Source organism: Papio anubis, chromosome 6 (genome assembly GCF_008728515.1).
Source record: "Papio anubis isolate 15944 chromosome 6, Panubis1.0, whole genome shotgun sequence".
NCBI lineage: Eukaryota > Metazoa > Chordata > Mammalia > Primates > Cercopithecidae > Papio > Papio anubis.
Window position 1 is genome coordinate 45,471,238 of NC_044981.1, and position 22,695 is coordinate 45,493,932.

The following is a 22,695-nucleotide window of genomic DNA, read 5'->3' on the forward strand; positions in this document are numbered from 1 at the left end:
TGGGACTGCAGACAAGGCCATACTGGCATTCCAAGTGGAGTTGACAACAGCTGCTAATTGCCTAATGTACAGCCTGTGTTCTAATCCTGGTGTCACCAGCCACAGGCCATTGGGTCCACCCTTGCAGAGAAAGGTTGTTTAACACGTGAAGGATGTACTGGGTGTCATCTCTTCAACCTCCCTTCATTGTCCTTCCTCCTTCTCAGCTCCAGGGAAATTTAGGGGATCTGTACTCTCTAAAGTTCAACAACTCCTCAGGGTCCTTTGGAGTTTAGAATTCTGTCTCTGAACTCCACTGGTGAGCACGGGGCAGGGACTAGAAATGAGACCCACTGGAAATGGCAAGAGAGAAAGCTGTAGTATTTTAAATTACTGTCTGTCACCTAGATGTCATTCCATCACCAACATTATTGGTTCATTCTCCACAGCATTCATGAAAATAGGAGTGGAAAATAGGCAACTAACATCTCCTGAGTGCTTGCTATGTGCAATGCTGTGCATGGATGATTTAGGTTTTCACTTAATCTTTACAAGAACCCTACAATATCATCTCTTTTGTTTCAGTTTTATAAATAAGAAATTTAAGCCAATGAGAGAACAAGTAATCAGTTATATAGGTAGCATCCAATAGAATTATTATTACTGTCCAAGATTTTTAATACCAAAGTTCCTAACCACAGCAAAACAAACCTATGAACAATACCTGCATTCTCAGAGTGTCCACAGCACATCAAAATGTGGATAAGCTAAGATTTTATATTTTAAAATCCACAGTGCTTGTTTTTACTTTAGAGATTTTTAGAGAACTGTAGATGCTAGTTGTTTCTTCCTTAAACTAGCTGACTTTATTGAATCACTCACAAAAATTGTTCACTTAGTTGACAAACCTGGAAATTCACCACACCTCATTTATTTTAATAGTCCTTACAGTGACACAACTAGCAAAATGCATCACAAAAATAAGAATCAGCCCAGGATGGCCTTAAAATGTAGAGCAGAATGGACAAAGTCTCATTATCATACTGTCAGACCATACTCTTTGGGGCAAGTTTTATTTTATTTTATTTTGTTTTATTTTATTTTATTTTATTATTTTTCTTCTTCTTCTTCTTCTTATTTTATTTTATTTTATTTGAGACAGGGTCTTGCTCTGTTGCCCAGGTTAGAGTATACTGGCATGATCATAGCTCACTGCAGTCTCAAACTCCTGGGCTCAAGCAATCCTCCCACCTCAGCCTCCTAAGTATCTGGGACTACAGGCACACACCACTACTCTTGGTTAATTTTTTTTGTTTTGTTTTTAATTTTTTGTAGAGATCGTATCAGCCTGTGTTGACCCAGGCTGGTCTTGAACTCCTGTCCTCAAGTAATCTACCCACCTAGGCCTCCCAAAGTGCTGAGATTATAGGTATAAGCCACCATGTCTGCCCGTGAGGCAAGTTTTCAATGGACTGCAAATAAAAATCCTGAAGCCAGAAAACAGGAAATTTTAGAGTTCCGCCCAAAAAATTCCTTGAGTGTCATTTCAATTTGCATAATCTAGAAATTAAAAAAAAAAAAAACAAAACAGCAACAGAAACCAAATGTTATGCATTGAATCAATTTCAAAAGTCTGAAAAACAAAGAGGAAGACGCTGTCTTCCCCCCGGCCCTAACCTTCAATTGAGTGTGTTCTGTCCAAGATCTCATGATTCTAGGAATGTGGAAGATGGCTTTGCTAAACAAATGAACAAACAAACAAAAATAGTAATGCTGACTCACTCCAGATCCAGAAAGGCAACAGAAGCCTTTTACTCCTTGGAGTGAATTCAAACAAAGATATTGAGAGAGACTGAAACGGAAGGAGAGATGAGAGAGATATTCCTCTCCCAATCTGTCACCTTTAGGATCATAGCGCTGTTGGTATTCCCCTTCATCTGCGTCACCTTCCTCTCCCAATGTTCTTCCATACGACAGATACCCAGGCCAGGCCCGATGGCTCATGCCTGTAATTCCAGCACTCTGGGAGTTGGAGGGGGGTGGATTGCTTGAGCCCGGGAGTTCTAGACCAGCCTGAGCAACATGGCAAAACCTTGTGTCTACAAAAAATATAAAAACTTAGCCAGGTGTGGTGGTGTGTGCCTGTGGTCTCAGCTACTCAGGAGGCTGAGGTAGGAGAATCAATTGAGCTCAGGTCAAAGCTGCAGTGAGCTGTCGTTATGTCACTGCACTCTAGCCTGGGCAACAGAGCAAGACCCTGTCTCAAGAGAAGAGGAGAGGAGAGAAGGGGAGAGGAGGGGAGAGACATCCAGCAAATTAAAGTGAAAACCTGCCTTGCACCACACCTGGGATTTTGTGGATGTAAACCATACCCATTAGCTGGGTTAGAGTTCAGCTGACTGGCAAATACGCATTTTTTTTTTTTTTTTGAGACAGAGTCTCGCTCTGTCGCCCAGGCTGGAGTGCAGTGGCCGGATCTCAGCTCACTGCAAGCTCCGCCTCCCGGGTTGACGCCATTCTCCTGCCTCAGCCTCCCGAGTAACTGGGACTACAGGCGCCCGCCACATCGCCTGGCTAGTTTTTTTGTATTTTTTTAGTAGAGACGGGGTTTCACCGTGTTAGCCAAGATGGTCTCGATCTCCTGACCTCGTGATCCACCCGTCTCGGCCTCCCAAAGTCCTGGGATTACAGGCTTGAGCCACCGCGCCCGGCCAGCAAATACGCATTTTCAAAGACCATAGCATCATTCCAGGTGCTGTAGGAAACAGACATGTTTGGCCAGGAATGGTGGCTCATGCCCATAATTCCAGTAATTTGGGAGGCTGAAGCAGGAAAATAGCTTGAGTCCAGGAGTTCAAGACCAGCCTGGGCGACATAGCAAGACTCCGTCTCTACAAAATAATTTTTAAAAAGGCATATTTGAAAACTGATCCTTACTCTGGAACAGTATATGTGCTTTACAGAAAAAAGATAATCACAAATGAAACAAAAGTGAGCAAAATCAAATTACATTCAATTATTACATTTTATGGCATACCCTGCAAGTGTTGTAAGCTTTCAGAAAATAAGGGAATTAATTTGAACAGTGTTTGTAGGCAATCCTGCTTAGTAAATTCCTTAGCCCCAACCTACCACTTCACCGTAGCAGCCAACTCCAAGCGTGGAGGCTTCTCTGCCAGGTCAGTTGGCCCTTCACTTTGGTATTAACCCTGAAGTCTTCAGACATTTATTCCTTACTAGCTTCCAGCTCAAATAAACAGAAAAGTATTAATAAACTACCATGTACAAAGTACTTCCTGTGTTTAGAAGACACAGCAATCACTAAGAAGCTGGTATTCTCCAACAACACTTCTCTTTCATCTTTGGATGTGGGCTGCTACAGAAGGGAAACATGTAACCTGGGGCAAGGAAACTCTCTTCCGTCAGCACAAATATTGCAAAGGGCTGACAGCTCAGGGTATCTGCACACAGCACTACCATCAGATAGAGGAGTAAGTCCTCCAGTACGGATGAGGGATGCAGGCAGTACATTACAGCATCCACTCTGGTCTCTCCTTTACACTGCCTGGATCCACTGTTTTAAGTTCTAGAAGCGTCTCCTCTAGGAGTCCAGCTGTGAGGTTGGAGGATAGTAAAGATTCTCCTAAGGGAAACATAAGAGGAAATGGTTTGTAGGACAAGCTGCAGGCTTGGCCCTTGCAGCCATGGCCACTGCAGCTGGTTTCAGGGTTACAACTGATATCCATGATCTCATTCCTCTTCAATTACTGTATTGACTCCCCTTTCTCTTGTCTAGCATCTCTGCTGATAGTGGTGGCTTACCCAAGGCATATCCAGATCCTCGTTCCCAAGGAATCTCAGTCCCTGTTCCCCTGCTGCTGCATTTAACTATTTATCATCAACAATGAACAAGGGAGTATGAAGAATGAATTACTTGGGTGAAGAACATTTTTCTCCCTGCCCATTGTGTAACAGAAGTGACACTTCCTCCAGATATTCAGCGTTAATTACCCCTGCTAGAATTGTGACTTGAATTACTATGTTAAGCCAACCCATTCTTGAATCAAGTTCAGACTTTTGCCTCATTCATTCGCTGATTGTTACAGAGGTGTAAGTTCAGAGGTTGTCATTTAGCCTTCCTCACTACAATAACTCTAATCCACAGGCCAAGGAACCAGTGTGAAGATTGTGCCTACTACCAAACGTGTCTTCTCCAACTATACATTCAGGGACTGGAAAAAGGACTTCTGACTGAGTCTGTGGACCCAGTGGCACATTGAAATCCAGATGTGGGCAGAGATCCATTTAGTACCAGATGTCATATGCCCCTACTCTAACAGAGAGCCCATGTTGATGCTTTGAATCTCTGTGTATCAGTCAACTCAGACCCTGTGCCCAGTCTTGAAATCTTTGGATACTCCCTTTTTCACAGCATACAATTTCCTGAATAAATGCAGATTCCTTTGGGAAGTACTGAGGGAATCGTTAGCTGTTAACTCATTGTGGTATTGCAGAATTCTTTCTCTTTGGGACCTGACCTCTCCTTCAGTGGGTTCTGGGTTTGAAAACTTGCTCAGATCTAGAACTGGGAGACAGCTTATGACTTTTTGTTGGGGCAACTGCTGTTAGCATTCTGATCATCTGCTCTTGATTTATTTTGTCACGTCGATCGAGTAGTGACTTTGTTGCCTGCCCATCTATTTTGTTAGTAGTGATAAAGTGTTGTGCTAACCATCTCCATCGTTCTCTGTGGGTCAGATTCCCTGGCTATTCCTCTGTCCTTGACCCTCCTTATGGTAAGTTTTACCCACCTGGCTTCTACAGGTGCAGTGGCACCACCTGCAGCTACTGTCATGACATCCTCCCATCACCGTTGTTATCAGCGAGTGCAGCTCTGCAAATTCATGTCCTGCAATCAGCCCCAACCTGTAGACAATAGCTACCTCTGAGCTTCTTAATGATGCTGGTGCCACTTTCATCCACATTTCTTAATGCTTTGACCAATGGTGTACCATATGGGACCTCCGTGGAGTATAGTCATCTGGTGGATTTTCCAGTCTTACATAATGTATCTATCACAGAGTGCCCACCTTTGAGTCTTTTCAGCCCTTCTACCATAGCTATGACAATAATGTGTTTCTACTTCACTTAATGTGTGTTTTCTCCATGCCTGTGGGAACCATTTAGTAGCATGTTCATGTCATCTGCAGGTGTCCTAGACAAAATGTGAAATCCTGTATTCCGTAATTCTCCCCAATTGATAAATCTTCCATCATTCAGTTTTATATTCTGACATCCCCGATGCAGAATCTACAAAATCCAGTCTTATTTATAATCTCCTGGCTCCCACAGGCACTTGCTGGTTGAATCCTATACTCCTAAAGCTCTGGAACCTTTCCCCCTTTATCTGGCCCAGCTCAGTCCTCAGCCAAGTCAGACTGTGATTTAACTCTAGTTATTGTCCTGGTGACCAGGAAAGTCAGGGACAGATTCTGAGAGGACACATGTTTCCCTACAAGGGAGAGAACTCTGCACGATCTTCAAATGTGGGAAGAGCACTGGTGCTTAATGGGAAGGAATCAACCCCTTCTGGGAGCTCAGGGCCTATAGAGAAATCCTGGAATTTAAGCTTTTTTAACTGCAAACTCCAGCAACATCTCATGTGTCAGGGTCTTATTCCTTTCCAACCAAGGTGAGGATTTTAACATTGCAGATTTCCCAAATTGAGATATCAGCCTTCTTGGGAGTTCTGCTAATTTTCTTTTCTTTTCTTCCTTTTTTTTTTTTTTTTTTCTGAGACAGATTCTCACTCTGTTGCCCAGGCTGGAGTGCAGTGGCGCGATCTCAGCTCACCGCAACTTCCACCTCCCAGGCTCAAGCGAATCTCCTGCCACAGCCTCCTGAGTAGCTGGGACAATAGGCATCTGCTACTATGCCCAGCTAATTTTTGTATTTTTAGTAGAGACATGGTTTCTCTATGTTGGCCAGGCTGATCTCAAACTCCTGACCTCGAGTGATCCTCCCACCCCAACCTCCCAAAGTGCTAGGATTATAGGAGTGAGCTACTGCCTCCTCACCCTGTTAATCTTGTGATTAAATCATGGGCCTCAAGTTCTCAGCCTTAGGCTATAGAAGATGAAAACTTCATTTTTTTTTTTTTCCCCTTTTTTTTTGAGATGGAGTCTTGCTCTGTGGCCCAGGCTGGAGTGCAATGGCATGATCTTGGCTCACTGACACATCTGCCTCCCAGGTTGAAGCAATTCTCCCACCTCAGCCTCCCGAGTAGCTGGGACTACAGCCATGCGCCACCAGGCCTGGCTAATTTTTTTTTGTATTTTTAGTAGAGACAGGGTTTCACCACATTGGCCAGACTGCTCTCGAACTCCTGACCTCAAGTGATCCACCCGTCTTGTCCTCCCAAAGTACTGGGATTGCAGGCGTGAGCCACTGTGCCCGGCGAAGAGCTTCTATATAAACTACCAAGGAAGTTCTCTGGCTTTCAAACTTAGCCTTTAATTGCTGCTTAATCCCTCATAGCTTTTCATTATTTAGTTCCTAAACTGTCCATTGTTCTTAGCAACAGCCACCCTCTTCCACTTAGAGTTACTTTTCCCCCTACAAACCCCTGATGCATGGCACCTGCTGGAGCATTCTCTTCTTTCTGGAATATCTTTCCAGTTCATCTCCAGTACGAGTAAAGTTAATAAGTGCACTACTACCTTGTGCCAGGTGCTATCTGATGGTTGGTAAGGTCATCATTGCCAATGAGCAGTGAGTGAGCCAGCTCCAAAAATCCCATTTTAGCATCTGGTTTCTCAAACTACTCCTGGCACCGACTGTCACAGGCTGGGTTCCTAGGAAGCAAACTTAGTGATAGAAAGTCATACACAGGAAATGTGTTACTGATTGTTCTTGCGGTTAATATCTGTGAAAGAGCAGAAGAAGCAGGGCTGGGTAGAGAAAGAAGTTGGGCTGTATTGCAGGTTCAACAAAGCTTCAGGGGACTCCTTGGGAAGTTCTGAATATGGGATGGTCAAACACAATTGTGCAGAATCTGGCCAGCCTTTTCACCTTTTTACCACTAGTCACTGGATACAGGCTGACCTAGGAAAGGGGTCTTGAATTTGGGTGAGGTGACCCTCTTTAAATAATTCTGAAGAGGATTGACAGATGAAGGCTCTGTGGACAATATTCTCTGCAGCCAGGGGAATAGAGTCTTTTGGTGCTAGTTGGGGACCTAGGTGGCCCATCTCAGCACCCACTACAGCTTCTCTATTGTATAAGGACATGGGATGATTAACACAGGCAAGAAACTGAGGACTAACTTTATTCTTCTTTTAGTAGTTTTTAAATTAACATATAATAATTATAGATACCTATGGGTACATTGTGATGTCTCTCTATATAATGTATAGTGATCAGATCAGGATAATTACCATATCCATCATCTCGAACATTTATAATTTCTTGTTTTGGGAATATTCCATAAAAGCACCAACTTTAGACAGCTCACCCTGGAAGGCTGTGTGCCCACGAAAGGAGAGTTTGGTTCAGAGAAGTTGTGTGGGCTAAATAGAAGGCAGGTCACTGAGTCAGAGAGAGGTCAAGGCTAGATGTGGGGAGAGCACTGCATGGAGGCTCAGGAGACAGAGACTGGGGCCTTTCTTTTCACAACTACTAAAGACGGGGAAAGTTGATTTACCTCTCTGACCCTCTGTTTCCTCTTCTGAAAATGAACCTGATGGATCAGTGGTTGCTTGTGTCTAGAATACACAAAGGTTTCTCAAAACTCAACAATTAAATGAAAAATTCAAAAATTAGAAAAGGGGCAAAAGGCAAGCAGACATTTCACCAAAGAGGATATTCTGATGGCAAATAAGTACACAAAACGTCAAAGTTCAACGTCATTATTTGTTCAACATCAATGACAAAAATGCAAAATAAAACTACAGTGAGATATCACTACACAACTATCAGAATAGCTACATTTAAAACAAAATAGTGATAACACCAAATGCTGGTAAGGATGTGAGGAAACTGTATCATCCATATATTACTAGTGAAAATGTTTTGGTTCAGCCACTCTAAAACCAGTTTGGCAATTTATTTAAAAACTAAACATATGCTTACCATATGACCCAGCAAATGTACTCATCGGCATTTATCCCAGAGAAATGAAAACTTATTTTCACACAAGAAACTGAACATGAATGTTCATAGCAGATTTATTTGTATGACCAAAAACTGGAACAAACCAAATGTCCTAAGTGAATGGCTAAAGAAACTGTGATACATCCATACCATGGCACACTACTCTGCAATACAAGGAGAAAAAAACTGCTGATAATGCAATAACTTAAGTGGTTCAAAAAGAAGTCATGCTGAATGAGAAGAACCAATCTCAGAACTGTATATACCGTTTGATTTAATTTATACAACATTCTTAAAATGATAAAATGGTAGCTATGGAGATCTGATTGTTGGCGGCCAGACACTGGGAGTGGGAAGCAGAAGGAGCGAGGTGTCTGTAGCTCTGAAAGGGTAACATGAGGAACTCTTCTGATGTAACTGTTATATATTTTACTGTGGTGGTGATCTCATGAATCTACACATATGACAAAATTACATGGAAGTAGATACACACACACACACACACACACACAGAGAGTACATGTAAAACTGATGAAATCTGAATAATATTGGTAGATTCTATCAATGTCAATTTCCTGGTTGTGCCGTTGTACTACAATTATGCAAGCTGTTGCCAACTGGGAGAAACTGGGCAAGGAGTATATGTATTATTTCTTACAATTGCATGTGAATCTATCATTATCTCAAAATAAAGTTAAAATGTTAACAGAGGTGGCTTTAGGATTGCATTAATTGATCGTCAATCAGGAAAGTGATCATCACCCTCCGATTCGAACAGTGGAGAGGTTCATTGGGAAGAGAGTCATTTAGCCAATTGTATATTAATTCATTCAACATATATAGTAATTACCTATTACGTGCCAGGCACTGTGGAAGAGGCAAAGAATACAACAATTAATAGGACAGATGTGATTTTTCCCTAATGGAACTTACAGCATAGAGAGAAAGCCAGACGTTAAACAGATAATTACGTAAGTAATAAACTCAAAATTACTGTGTAATTACTGGTTTGGGTACAATGGGAAGCTTGACCATGTATATGGGGCTACGGAAGGCTTCCCTGAGGAAATGGGGTTTAAGATGAAACCAATGGAAGTACAATTACTTAAAGGTAGAAGAGGAGAGGCCAGGCGCAGTGGTTCATGCCTGTAATCCCAGCACTTTGGACGGCCAAGGCAGGTGGCTCACGAGGTCAAGAGATCAAGACCATCCTGGCCAACATGGTGAAACCCCATCTCTACTAAAAATACAAAAATTAACAAGGCGTGGTAGTGCACACCTGTAATTCCAGCTACTAGGGAGGCTGAGGCAGGACAATGGCTTGAACCCAGGAGGCGGAGATTGCAGTGAGCTGAGATCGTGCCATTGCACTCCAGCCTGGGTGACAGAGCGAGATTTTGTCTCAAAAAAAAAAGAGGAGGTAGCTGCAGGAGAAGGAAATAGACTAGAGCCATGAGAGCAAAGGGGCTGTGTGGGGATAGTTCAGGGACCCAAAGTGAGTCTGGAAAGGCAGGCAGGCAGAAACTGGATCATGTGGGTCCTCCAGGGACAAGAGCAATGGGAAGATACGGAAGGTTTTAGGCAGAGGGAGAGGTGATTGCAGCTGTATGAGAAATGTAAGCTATTTCAGGAACTTTGCGATTACAATAGAAATTCAGTACTGGAATAGACTATCAACAGAGCTTGGGGGAGCACTGTCCTCAAATAAATCGAGTTGACTGCTAAGGAAGATAAATAACCTCACATGGGAAAGCGTGCAGAAGAGAGCTGCAGGGCTTTGTAAATTAGGTCAGAGTGAGGGAACTGGACAAAGCAAGCATATCAGGCCTGATATCACGCCTTTAAAGTAAGAAAGAAAAAGTAGACATTGTGCTCCTTTTGCCACAAGCTGAAAGTTTACTTTGCAAAGCTATAGTAGCGTTTTCCCATTGTTTCTTAGGCTCACTACCACGCAGGGTGATAGGGCAATATTTCAAAAGGGAAGGAATGGTTATGACAGCCAAAAGAACATGCCCACAAACTTCTGCAAAGACTTTTTTTTAAATTTTTTTTTTCTGAGACAGGGTCTCACTCTGTCACCCAGGCTGGAGTGCAAGTGTGCAGTCTCAGCTAACTGCAACCTCTGCCTCCTGGGCTCAAGTGATCCTCCCGCCTCCGCCTCTCGAGTGGCTTGGACTACAGGTGCGCATCACCACACCTGGCTAATTTTTTGCATTTTGGGTAGAGACAAGGTTTTGTCATGTTCCCCAGGCTGGTCTCAAACTCCTGAACTCAGATGATCCACCTGCCTTGGCTTCCCAAAGTGCAGGGATTACAGGCGTGAGCCATCGTGGCTGGCTGCAAAGACTTTTTCAGAGACTTCTCCACCCACATCCATGGATGATTATTTTCCTAGAGCAACACCTGTGTCCAATAGGTGGGCAACTTGTGGGGAAGAGAATGAGGAAGAAGATGGTCTTAATTTTCAACAAATTCTCAAGAAACTTTTTCCTTTTCCTATACAGTTTCCCCAACCTCAGGCTAAACTCTGTGTGAGTCCCTTTGTTCTGTTTCAAAATTGCTGTTGCTTAAGAACAAATAGTTACAATGCTGGAGTGGGGAAGCTTGTAAAATCTGTTGTCACAGTGGTCAGTGGTGATAATTTCTAAGTACAGTTTCACTGTATTTAATTATTGATAATTACATTAATGGTTATTGAGAGCTACATGCCATGTTAAGTGTATATTGTTTTATACATGTAATTTATAGAAAAGTGTGAGTGCAAATGTGTATTGAAAAACTGACTGAACAATAAATAAAACACTAAAATAAAAAGTGATTAAACTACAATAATTCTCATTAGGTAACCAGAAACTGATGACGGAATTAGGGGGTGAATGAAAATGAGTCCTACTAAGTTAAAGAACCCTAATTTGGCGCACATCTACCAGAGAATACACCTAGCTGAAGGAAAAACAGACAATAATAATCACTTAATTACACCACATTGAGAAATCTCTAAATTGGCTTGGAATTTTGTAAAGCTCAAGTACGTCCCAGTTACTAATTGATTTGAAAGGATTATCAAGGAAAAGTTAAGCAAATTAGCAGAGACACCTGAGTAAGCTTAGCTATTGTGTAAAAGAACAAGGAATCATTTTGATTGCATTTGATGGGAATCGATAATGCAAATCCTTTTTAATAAGCATGAACAGAGCCAGATACTGAAGGGACTATGGAAATTGTGACCTCAATGTGTAGGAGAGGATGTGTGTATATATGAATAAAGTACTGTGAGAATTGAAACTTCCACATTTACTAGTATTTCAAACAAGCCTTTAACCCTAATATTTTATTTGGTCTTATTTGATATTCCTCTTAACTGAATATCAACTCCTTTCTTTCCCTTCACTGAACCTAGGCTTAGAAGTTAAAGTCTGAGAATCTATTGAATGGCAGAGATCAACATACAGTAACCAGCAACACCCAGCATGTTGGTTGTTCTATCAGCCTGATTCCCTAAGCCAAGGCCCACTGTTGACTCATAGTTGGCATACAATTTGAGGAAGGAAAAAGCCTTTGTGGCAGCAACTCACTAAGAGTCTATAGTTGCTTGTTATTGCAGAATAAATCTAGAGCATAGGGCCCAGCTCTCACTAGGAGCTCAATAAATGTTTTATTTTGTTTTCTTGAATCAGGCTCACAGAATTGGAACATTCATAATCCTTGGTTCATGAAACAGCATCAGCAGTAATCCATGCATGACCCTCTTTCATTTTATTTATTCTTTTGAATTTAATTATTTTTATAATGAGCATCTATGAGCCTATCACCCAGCGCAAGAATGAGAACATTGTCAGTAAATTCATCTCTGTGTGCTCTTTCTTTACCCCAACCTCCCTGCACTGATCATTTGAATTTACTTCTTTTTTAATCTTGAATTTTCTTTTTCTCATTTCATTGCTTAAAAAAAATCAGTTTATACATATATATATAAATGCCTAACCAATTTATTGTTTTGGCTTCCAAACTTTGTTAAAAGGTTATTTTACTGTCTATATTTTCCTGGAACTTGCTTTTTTCATTATTCAGTCTTATTCATTCATGTTCTTATCCATAGCAGTAATTCTTTAATTTTCTTCACTGTATAATATTGTTTTGCATGAATATCCCAATTGTCTCTGGCTTTTTGCTATTATGAATTATGTTGCTATAAACATTCTTGCATATGTCTACTAGCATACATCTGTAAGAATAATAAGATAAATACAAAGGAAGGGACAATTAGATATCTTTCATTATAAAATTATTTGAAATATCAAAAATTTAAAAATCTACCAAGATTACATGTTGGAATGGTAAGTAGCAATGAGATCTTGTATACACATTGCTGGTAGGAATGTAAGTATAAGCACCATTTAAAACAATTTGGCATTATTTTTAAAGTTGAACACTGGTAAATCCTATAGCAAATCTCCATAAATGTTGAATGAACAAATGAATGAGTAATCACCCAGCAATTTAGTCAAAGATATTTTCTATCTTTTGTCCCTGACAAGTTTCCTGGTGATTTTTCCATATTCATGGATTTTGCTTCCTGGCCCACCACGTTCTTCTCTGCCATCATTTAGATTGACATCAATTCCCAAGTGAATGACCCATGCTAGACTTCTCTTGACATGACAACAGTTACGAGGACCAAATAAGCTAATAAATTTAAAGTACTTATAGCAGTATCTAGCACAGAGTAAGTGTTATATAAATGTTTATTATTATCATATTTCCTTCAGAGCTCTTATAGGAATTGTGACTACGGTCTGTTACATAATTTAGATGTTGTTGGTTCTTGGCCAAATGTTATATTTGTATGCTCCTTTCTATTTCTTTCATTTTGAGTTTGGGGCCCAAATATTTGTTTTCCTTTGTTTTGCAGATTTTCCCTTGGGTGTCACCCCACAATGAGTTCTGGGTCTGGACAAGTCACGCATTATTCAAGTAAGTCACAACTCCCTTCCTTTGGGAGAATAGTTTTACCCAAATGTTGCCTGCCCTCGGTCATTACAATACCTAACAGAGGTCTGAACTTCATCTCTGCCTGTATCTCCTTGAGAGCTCCCTTTGGAGCTCTGACTTCATTAATTGTCTCTGCCTGTTGCCTCTCACTCATTTCTACTTCCCCATTCAATCACACTGTCACCTTGAAACTTACCAACCAATGCTTGAAATAGCCCATGCTGATCTTCTTGTTCTTCCTTTCTCCAAAGTATCCAGAATATATCTCCCACCTAGTCCATCTGTCCCAGTCATCAAAGGCAGGTTCTGCTATTGATTTTATTATTGATTCCTTGTCTATAACTTTCAGAGAACTGCTAGAAACTTTCCTTCTGGGTCAGAATCAAACATGCATTAGGCATTGCTATTTTGAGATTTAAAGCACATGCTATTGGCTCTGGCTTCACCATCTATTCCATCTAAGCCAGGAAGGACTTGGAGGGTGTAGCTGGGATTTAATGAAGTGGTTACCATACTAATCTTGTGAGCCATGGAGTACGATATTTCATTTTTGTCTCCACCAGGCAGAGGTCATCAAAACAAGTCAACTACCAAGGTCTGGGAGAGGATTGTGTCCTGGGAAGCCCGGATACATTGTTTACAGGCTTCTGGGAAAGGGCTTGGAATGGGACATGTGTCTCACAATAGCACCTGGAAACGTGGTTTACTCAGTCGGTAACTATGGGCATGAACTGGTCTAGGTTAAGAAGAGGATAGAAAAAAATAGGTGGATTAATAAAAAGAGTGCCAGATCTGAATCAGATAACAAGTGGAAGAGGGGTCAACACTAGATCATGCATGCCTTCGAGTCATTGAATTTCAGAACCGAAAGCGACCTCAGAACCTGTCTAATTTAACCAGCTCGTTTTACAGGTAGGGAAGCTCAGATCATAGAAATGAATAGAGTTGCCCAAGGTCAGAGAGCTGTCAGCTGGATGGAAAACTGTTTCCACACCAAGGTGTTTTCTTTCCACTTCCTGTACTATAAGGTGGTAGGGGTGGGGGGAGTAGGAAATAAGCTAAATGGCTACAAATAGGAAGGAAGTAAGGAAAACGTTTGGTTTATGTCAAGCAGTTTATCATAACATGAAAAAATGCTCGCTATCTTAAGGGTTAAAAATAATGCGGAAATGTAGTGTAATAAGGTAAGAATAAAACTAAATTAACCAAAGGTTATTTTTGGTCCCTTGGCCAAAAACTATTACAATTTTACCTTGGTTTTTAACCATGGATGGAGGTTTTCTCTGGTCCAGAAAATTATAGGTATTTTTACTCTTCTATTCTTCTGTATTTCCATTATAATCACATATTTCTTTCAGAATGATTAAAATACATATGGTTTACCCTTTGACCTAGCCTTATTGGTCCCCATCAAATTGAGCAGAAAAAAACAGTAAATTAGATAATCCATCATCCCATTTTATGATATGCAGGACTCGGCAAACTTCTTTTAGTTGCTATTCTTAGCAGAGAATCCATTTTAACCTTCTGCTTCACCCAAAGTCTCAGGTACCCTCTTTACTCTCCATTTTCAAAGTACTAATATAGAGTGAGCTAGAGGATGGAGCAAACCCGCTATGGGATCTAAACATTGTCCTACCATAATAAAAAGCAGAACTTCCCACCACTTCTAGATGCAGATAAAAATTCTCCCTGCTCAGCTTCTATCTGCCCTCAACCAGGTGAAGATAAACAGAGGCCAGTCATAAATGAAGTTGCTAAATCTTCCAACTTAGTCTCTGAACCTCAGTACAGGCCAAGATGCCTTCTCCATCCTTTTTAACTTTCATCCAACCCCACCCTCTGTTCCAGGACAACAGGTGATCACCTAAGTTTTCAGAAATACTGCTTTTTAAAATAATCTTGAATGTCATCTACTGTTTTTATTTTTATTAACATAGCTAGAAACTTTAGAATATACAGAAAAGCAGAAGGAAGAAACTAAAAGTCATTCAAAATTTCACCATCCCAAAATGACCTCTTTTAATATTTTTTGCATATTTCCTGGCAGTCCTTTTATTATTTTTTGCACACACATAATATAGAAAACTGAGATCATATTGTACATACTCTTCATATACACTGTAAATTTTACAGATCATTAAATATTATTCCATAGCACATTTAATGCCTGAATAATAATCATTTGGAAGTACAGTAATTTATCAAGCCAATATTTTAGGGTTGCACAATCAGGCTGTATTCCATTTTTCAACATGCTGTACCACACTGCTGTCAACATCCTTGAATAGAAACCTTCACTCATATCATTGTTTTCCCTGATTTGCTATCAAAGTCAATATTTAATATGTTTAATTCCCCTGTCCCCCAGTTGTTGGAAAAATGTCCCTATTTTGTCTACAGAAATTCTACCTCTGATTAGGAAGTTTCTACCTATACTTAGACGTGTCTATATAATGTATATTATGTATTAAGAGACATAGAATTAATGCTCATTACTTATAGTAGTTATGGTCTATAATGTTGCCATGAAGATTGAATTAGTGAATACCGAACCATTGCTCCTAGGGGAAATACAGGATTAGGTTCCTGCAAGCCTATGATCACAAGATTTTCATCACTCAATCAATGCATAACCTTGTTTTATGTTTTTCTGTTTAAAACACTATATTTAAAATATAATACTGATTCATTAACATTGAACTCAATCACCAATGGCACTATAATTCAGGCCTGGATAAAGCTTATCTGGCCTGGCGAGTTGGCTCACGTCTGTAATCCCGGCACTTGGGGAGGCCGAGGGGGGCAGATCATGAGGTCAGGAGATTGAGATCATCCTGGCTAACACAGTGAAACCCCGTCTCTACTAAAAATACAAAAAAAAAAAAAATTAGCCGGGCGTGGTGGCGGACGCCTATAGTCCCAACTACTAGGGAGGCTGAGGCAGGAGAATTTCGTGAACCCAGGAGGTGGAGCTTGCAGTGAGCCGAGATAGCTCCACTGCACTCCAGCCTGGGTGACAGGGTGAAACTCCATCTCAAAAAAAAAAAAAAAAAAGGCTTATCTAATCTAATGCATATCTTTCCTCCATTGCAGCCTTCCTGTTCTTTAGGAAATCAAACAGAACTTCAGCAGTATGCATTGAGACCATTTTAAACAGTGAAATCACCAATATAAAGCACAAATATTTGAAAACATTACCTTAAATAGACCACAAAAAGGAAACTTGTTAACAGTGTAAGAACTGAAACAAGAAGGCAGAGCATCACCCTGTTTGACCCCAGCTGGGAACACATCTATCAGATGACTCAAATGTTTTCTTGCTCTGTGCATGTCTGCAAATGACCATGAAAGCCACCTATACTGATTTTGGAGTTACAAATAAATTTTAGCGAGTAAAAAATTTGCAAATACATACAGAATCCACAAGTAATGAGGGTCAACTGTATTTTGTTTTCACATATTTATTCACACTTCATTATATGTGGCTTATGAATATAAATAATTATATGCTGCTTATCTGCATTAACTTTTACACTCATGTATAAGATTTCAACTGAGACTTGGTTAATTCTTCCTCTTCATTTGTTTTCTGCAATTGTGCCTAAAAGGTGATCAGCACAGGACAAGCATTCAGAATAAACCTTTCATGGTGTGCCACATTGTGCTTCAAATGTATTATCTTTAATAATAAATCTATCCTGCTTGATATATAAGATCACATAAATGCACCAAGATGCCAAGAAACTGAAGGACTTGCAACATCAGTCATGGCTGGTTCCATACCTGACAGCCATTCTTTCTTTGCTGACAGAACCCTGATTTTGTATTAGCAGCATTGTGCTCAAACCCACTGGGTGAATTGTGAATTATCAATGCTAATCATGGCAATCCATATTCTTTAGCCAGTGAGTCTCCTGGAGATCTAACCAATGAGAAGTAAAGAGACATCTGCTGGAAACTCTGGCAAAGTTTCTTCTACCTGATAAAAGATATGTGGAGAAAACCCTCTTTGGCATTGCCTCTTTCTCTCTCCTTTCTTCCTTCCTGCTTTTAGAAGCTGTCATATGAGGACCTAATGCCTAGAGTGGTTGATGCCATGTTGTGTTTAAGAGGAGGGAATGAAGAAAATTGCAAAGATGCCAAGCTTGTACTCTGATATCACTGAGGTGTTTCACGTAATTTGTACCAATTAGCTCCAGACTTCGTGTTAGATGAGACAATTAAATGTTCATTTATGGCTAAAGCAACTGCTGGTTGGGGTTTCTGTGACTTGCAACCCAAAGATATTCCTAATCAATGCCAATGGCTGACATCATCATATTATTAGCAGAGCTGGGCTTGAATGCAATCTATCTGGCTCCAAAGTCCCTTCTTCTTTTTTCCTTAATTTTGGATTTTTTTTGAGAAAGGGTCTTACTCTGTTGCCCAGGCTGGAGTGCAGTGGCACAATCTTGGCTCACTGCAAACTCCATCTCCCAGCTCAAGCAACCCTCCCACGTCACCCTTCGGAGTAGCTGGGACTGCAGGTATGTGCCACCATGCCCAGCTAATTTTTATTTTATTTTTTAGTAGAAACAAAATTTCACCATGTCATCCAGGTTGGTCTCGAACTCCTGAGTGCAAGCAATCCGCCCACCTAGCCTCTCAAAAGTGCTGAGATTACAGGCATGAGCCACCCTACTCAGTCATCCCAAAGTTCCTCTTTCTGTTATAACGTGCTAGTTTCCTTCCTCTCTAAATAATGAGTGATCAATTCTCTTAAAATAATTTTAAGTTTTGAAGGGGAGAACCCAGGTCCTGTGTAATACCACCTTGTTTCTATAAGACTATTAAGATCATTTTTAATTTTTCTCTGGTCTTCCTGACTACTAAGCATATTACCTTATTTAGTACCATTATCAAATTTAGTTAATGCCATTTTTACTTTTCTCCAGTTATTCATAAAGATAGAGAACAGAATTTTCTCCAAGTCAGCCTCAAAGGAATACCATTTGAGTTTGAACTTCCCTTCTCCCCATCCTTGCACCCCCAGCATGCCTTCCTCTGAGCTGCCTGTCCATCTGGGTAGCCCTAATACTAGTGATTCTTGCTACCTACTCTGCTGCAGCTGGCAGTGACCAGAGGGCCTGCGTGCTCTCTTTTTGCTTCACGAACCTCTGAAGAGTACTCAGTCTGGAAACTGCTCCATCTGTTCTACTAGTTGGCTTAATTTTACCAATCACCTAAAATATCACACAGCAAGTTAAGACATTTTGCTGCTTATACAACCTGAATTCCTAGAGTAAAAAGAATAAGGTTAGTACTAACTGCAGTAAGTTTTTAATATCCCATACGATATATCATCCTTCCTAAGGAAAGACTTGACTGCTAAGCCACATGATTATGATGTTATCACTTTCAGAAAAATAAGGGTAGAGAAGGCCCTCCAAAATGGTGTTTCATTCCAAGTTAATAGGTTTCTTGATCCCAAACCACAGAAATGGACCTTGATAAACTTAAGCAAAAAGGAAGTTGCGTAATAAGTCCTGGATAACTCACAGAATAAAATATAGTATTGAACACTCAGAAGGATGGGAAGGGAGCAGCTTTGGGAATCTTGGTAACCGGGACTAATCCATAGGCCCTGCTGGTCACTACTATTGGAATGACACAAAGCCACAAGGATCATTGATTCTAAGGAGATCACATGGAACAGGGAAAGGAGAGTTTCCTCAAGAAAAGTGGGGCTCTTTTCAAAAGATAGAGGGAGGAATACTCAGTGCACTAGTGTACGTGAGTGTACATGTGTGGGTTGCGAGTGAAGAGAGGAAAAATCCATTGACTGAAACTCTTTATGTTGCAGACTAAAAGGAATCACAGGAGCAGAGTTGGCATCTAAATGAAGGCAACAAGGAGACCACAGAAAGGTGTTATTTCCCAGACTTTACCAGCTACTGGCTATCATAAACCATCTAAAAAACTGATTTCAAAGTTAGGAAGTTTTGTCATTTGGAGAGTGCTAGAGTTCCTGGAGAATGGGAGATGAGGTTACATAAAACTGAAATGTACCTAGAATACTGACCACAATAAGCTTGAAATTTCCCCCAAGGAAGTCCATGAGCTGTAAGCTTCTCCAGATCTGGTACTGACATGCACAATTTGGCCATGCCCAGCCTGGCAGGCATCAGGGCAGCCTCAGAACCTACTCCCTAGTATCCTATGATGACTCCCTCCAGCAAAATGCACTTGACTCACGTCTTCTGCATTGGGGAGCTCAAATTCCCTCTGTAGGGGAGATGGAGGCCTTGTCAGACTATCCATATAGCTTAACTTCTTAGTCAGTGCTGGAGAGAAGGTTTTATGTTACAAAGGGTAATGAAACTTAGCCTGAGGGCCCAGAAAGGTACTACAGTGTACATTTTGTCATTGGGTAGCTTCTTTAGCTTTGTATAATCAGAACTTTCCCCCTTTCTTCATGTAACTGTTTAAAGCAGAAATCAGAGTCCCTAGCTCGTAAGTTAATGGCAAGGAGGGGAAATGGAGGCAGTGAGGAACACTACCTGAACCTTTATGTGGCAATAGTCATTGTTGTAACTTCCCGTCCCGGTCACCAACATTTCTGCAAGTGACACAACCATCTGTCCGTTAAGACTGGCTATATCATTTGTAGAAACCAGTGCAACATGAAAATGTGATACTTCTTATTCAAAACTTATTATGAATTTCAAGACTGCAACAGCAGAACATAAAACTAACTGTGGACCACCCTGAGTTCAGGGCCTAAGTAAATGCATAGGTTTCATTCCCATGAAGCCAGCCCTATGACCATTACTTCCAGCTCACTCATCATTAAATTTCCAGCATTTAAATTATTTATGGAGCCGAAGAGTTATTCTTTTCTCTCTTTCCAGTCTCTTCCAGAGCTGTCGCTATTCACAACTTTCATATGGAGGTATCAAAGTAAAGAGAATGTAGTAAAGAGAAGAAAATACTTCTATTAGTCAGGGTTCTCCAGAGACACAGAACTGACAGGAGGTACATGTATATGAAGAGTTATACTAAAGTCATTGGTTCATATGGTTATGGAGACTGAAAACTCCCACAATCTACAGTCAACAAGTTGTAAACCCAGGAGAGTCAATGGTATTGTTTTGGCTCAAGTCTAAAGGCTTGAGAACCAGTAGAGTTGGTGGGAGAAGTTCCAGTCCAAGTCCTAGTCCAAGAACCATGTCTAGGCTGAAGGCTGGAGAAGATCAATGTCCCAGCTCAAAGACAGTCAGGCAAGGAGAGCAAAGTTTTCCTTATTCCATCTTTTTGTTCTATTCAAGCCTTCAATGGGTGGGATGAAGTCCACCCACCTTGGTGAGGGCAATCTGCTTCCCTCAGTCAACTGATTCAAATGTTACCCTCATCCAGAAACACCCTCACAGACACACATCCAGAATAACATGGAATTAAATATCTGGGCATCCCATTACCCAGTCAAGTTGATACATAATATTAACCATCATAATGCTTTTCTCTCTTTCCTCTGCCCATCATTAGAATTCCCATGGTCGTTTTGTTCCCTCCAATGCAAGAGGAAAACTAGGCCTGGCTTTCAAGAAAACAAAGAAGCCTAGGAATAAAATCTGCCTATGCACACTGGCCTCCAACCAGTCCTTCTTACTTAGAAGTTGGCAGGTTGATTCATTGTCTATACTCCACCAGAAACTTCCTCCTATCCTGTGCTGGGCATCAACCCCTCATGATTCAGGGTTATGTTTTCTTGGCTTCCCTGAGCCTAACTACTTGGTACAGCTAATCCAGCAGAAAACCTCAGTAGGCCATTCTACACTTCTTCACACCCAGTGTGTAACTATTTCCATAGAAACTTCCTGATAACAAAACTAAACTACTTTTTCTTTTTTTGGTCATTTCATCCATTTGTGATACTGGAGCTAGAGCTAACATGTCAAACAGGAAGAGCAAGGGTAGGTCACTGGAGACATTTGGGAGCAAATACGAAGTCAGGACTTGCCTGTACTTGCTAGAGGGGCAGGGTTGCTTCCACCAACATATCTCGGCTGTATCTGCTTGGTGGGGAGGAAAGAGTTTGGTTTTGGGGTAACCCCTGCCTAAATCATTGCTAACTTACTCTGTGGCTTTGGACACATTTCTTAGTACTTCTATCTGGGCCTCAGTTTCACCATCTGCAAAATAGGGAGGCTGGTATCTATGCTGTGAAATTGCTTTGAAGATCATAGATAAATGCGTGAAACACCTGGCACGAAATAGAGCCTAAGGAAATAGTTACTCACAGTCCATCTCCTTGTTCTACAACTAGATCTTGCTGATTCATTCTAAAGAACAAGAGAGAGATGAGATGAGCACATACCCTCAGGGAGGCCTTGAACAGACCGGACGTGTCTTCCATCTTCAAAAGAGAACGCTTGGGCTTGGTTAGCGTCTTGCTTTCCTTTCCCCAAATCACTTCCCCTCTTGGTTTCCTGCGACTCATACCACTCTGGGGCAATCACTGAAGCTGCTGACAGCGAGCCCCGCTCCTTCACTCCTTCCAGGGCAAACATGTCAGCACTTCGTGCTCAGAAACAGAGTTTGCGGGCCCTACTGACATGGCCAAAGGTCACAAAGAAGCACTTGGCTTTGTTTCACATTTGGCAATCAGAGGGTAGCTGGAGATGTTTAGCTGAGATATATAATTCAGGTAAAAAAAAAAAAAAAAATCCCCTTTCTCCATTTGCAGAATGCCATCCACAATTGCTTAATAATTACATACATGGTCTAGTTTCCTTCTGCCCCAGACCTCCGCACTGAAGGTCACACATGTGTTAAACTCTCAAGGCTTGTGGGCAGCTAAGATTTATTTCCCATACCCCACACATAAAGGTTAAGTAGGCAATGCCTCTGGGTTCCAAGGCTCCTCTGGGGTCACTTGAGGTGTCCATCTGGCTATATTTAATAGGGACAAAAAACTGGCCTCCTTTCGGTTACCAGGCCCAAGACTGTGTCCTACTGAGGCTTCCCTGGCCTCTCTTACTCAATCCCTCAGATCTCGTGCTCTGCAGTGGTCGACCTGCATGGCTCCCCACTGCATTTCAACCTCAGGCTGGCCACGGGCCTCCTCTGTGGGGTGCAACTGCAGCAGAGTTGGCAGATGCTTTCTGTAAAGGGCCAGATAATTAATATTTTAGGCTTTACGACCCAAGAGGCAAAGTCAAAGATATCATTTGTGTATTAACATAACACTTTAGGCTGGGCATGGTGGTTCACAGTTGCAGTCCCAATACTTTGGGAATTCAAGGCAGGAGTATCACTTGAGGTCAAGAGTTTGAGACCAGCCTGGTCAACATGGTGAAAACCCGTCTCTACTAAAAATACAAAATCAGCCAGGCATGGTGGCAAGCACCTGTAATCCCAGCTACTTGGGAGGCTGAGGCAGGAGAATCTCTTGAACCAGGAAGGTAGAGGTTGCAGTGAGCCAAGATTGTACCACTACACTCCAGCCTGGGCAATAAGAGTGAAATGTCATCTCAAAAATAAAATAAATAATAATATAACACTTTAAAATGTATTTTTGGCCAGGTGTGG

At 41.2% G+C, this 22,695-nt stretch overlaps 2 long non-coding RNA genes across 6 annotated transcripts in view; one reads left to right on the forward strand and one right to left on the reverse strand.

The window, feature by feature from the left end:
- The window catches only part of LOC108585458, a 43,568-nt gene extending 21,128 nt beyond the window's left edge, over positions 1–22,440 (reverse strand). For 3 of the 5 annotated variants that reach the window (XR_001901820.3, XR_001901814.3, XR_001901819.3), the window contains exon 1: positions 13,319–13,835. This is a non-coding gene — a long non-coding RNA (uncharacterized LOC108585458). Of the gene's footprint in view, positions 1–3,111; positions 4,906–13,318; positions 13,836–21,481 lie in introns of those variants that run through there. The other 2 variants (XR_004184289.1, XR_002521571.2) reach the window with 2 other exon arrangements.
- On the forward strand, positions 13,946–19,088 carry LOC103883710. Its single transcript, XR_646044.4, has 2 exons — positions 13,946–14,034; positions 18,968–19,088. It is a non-coding gene; the product is annotated as an uncharacterized LOC103883710 (long non-coding RNA).
- Positions 22,441–22,695: the final 255 nt, after the last annotated feature.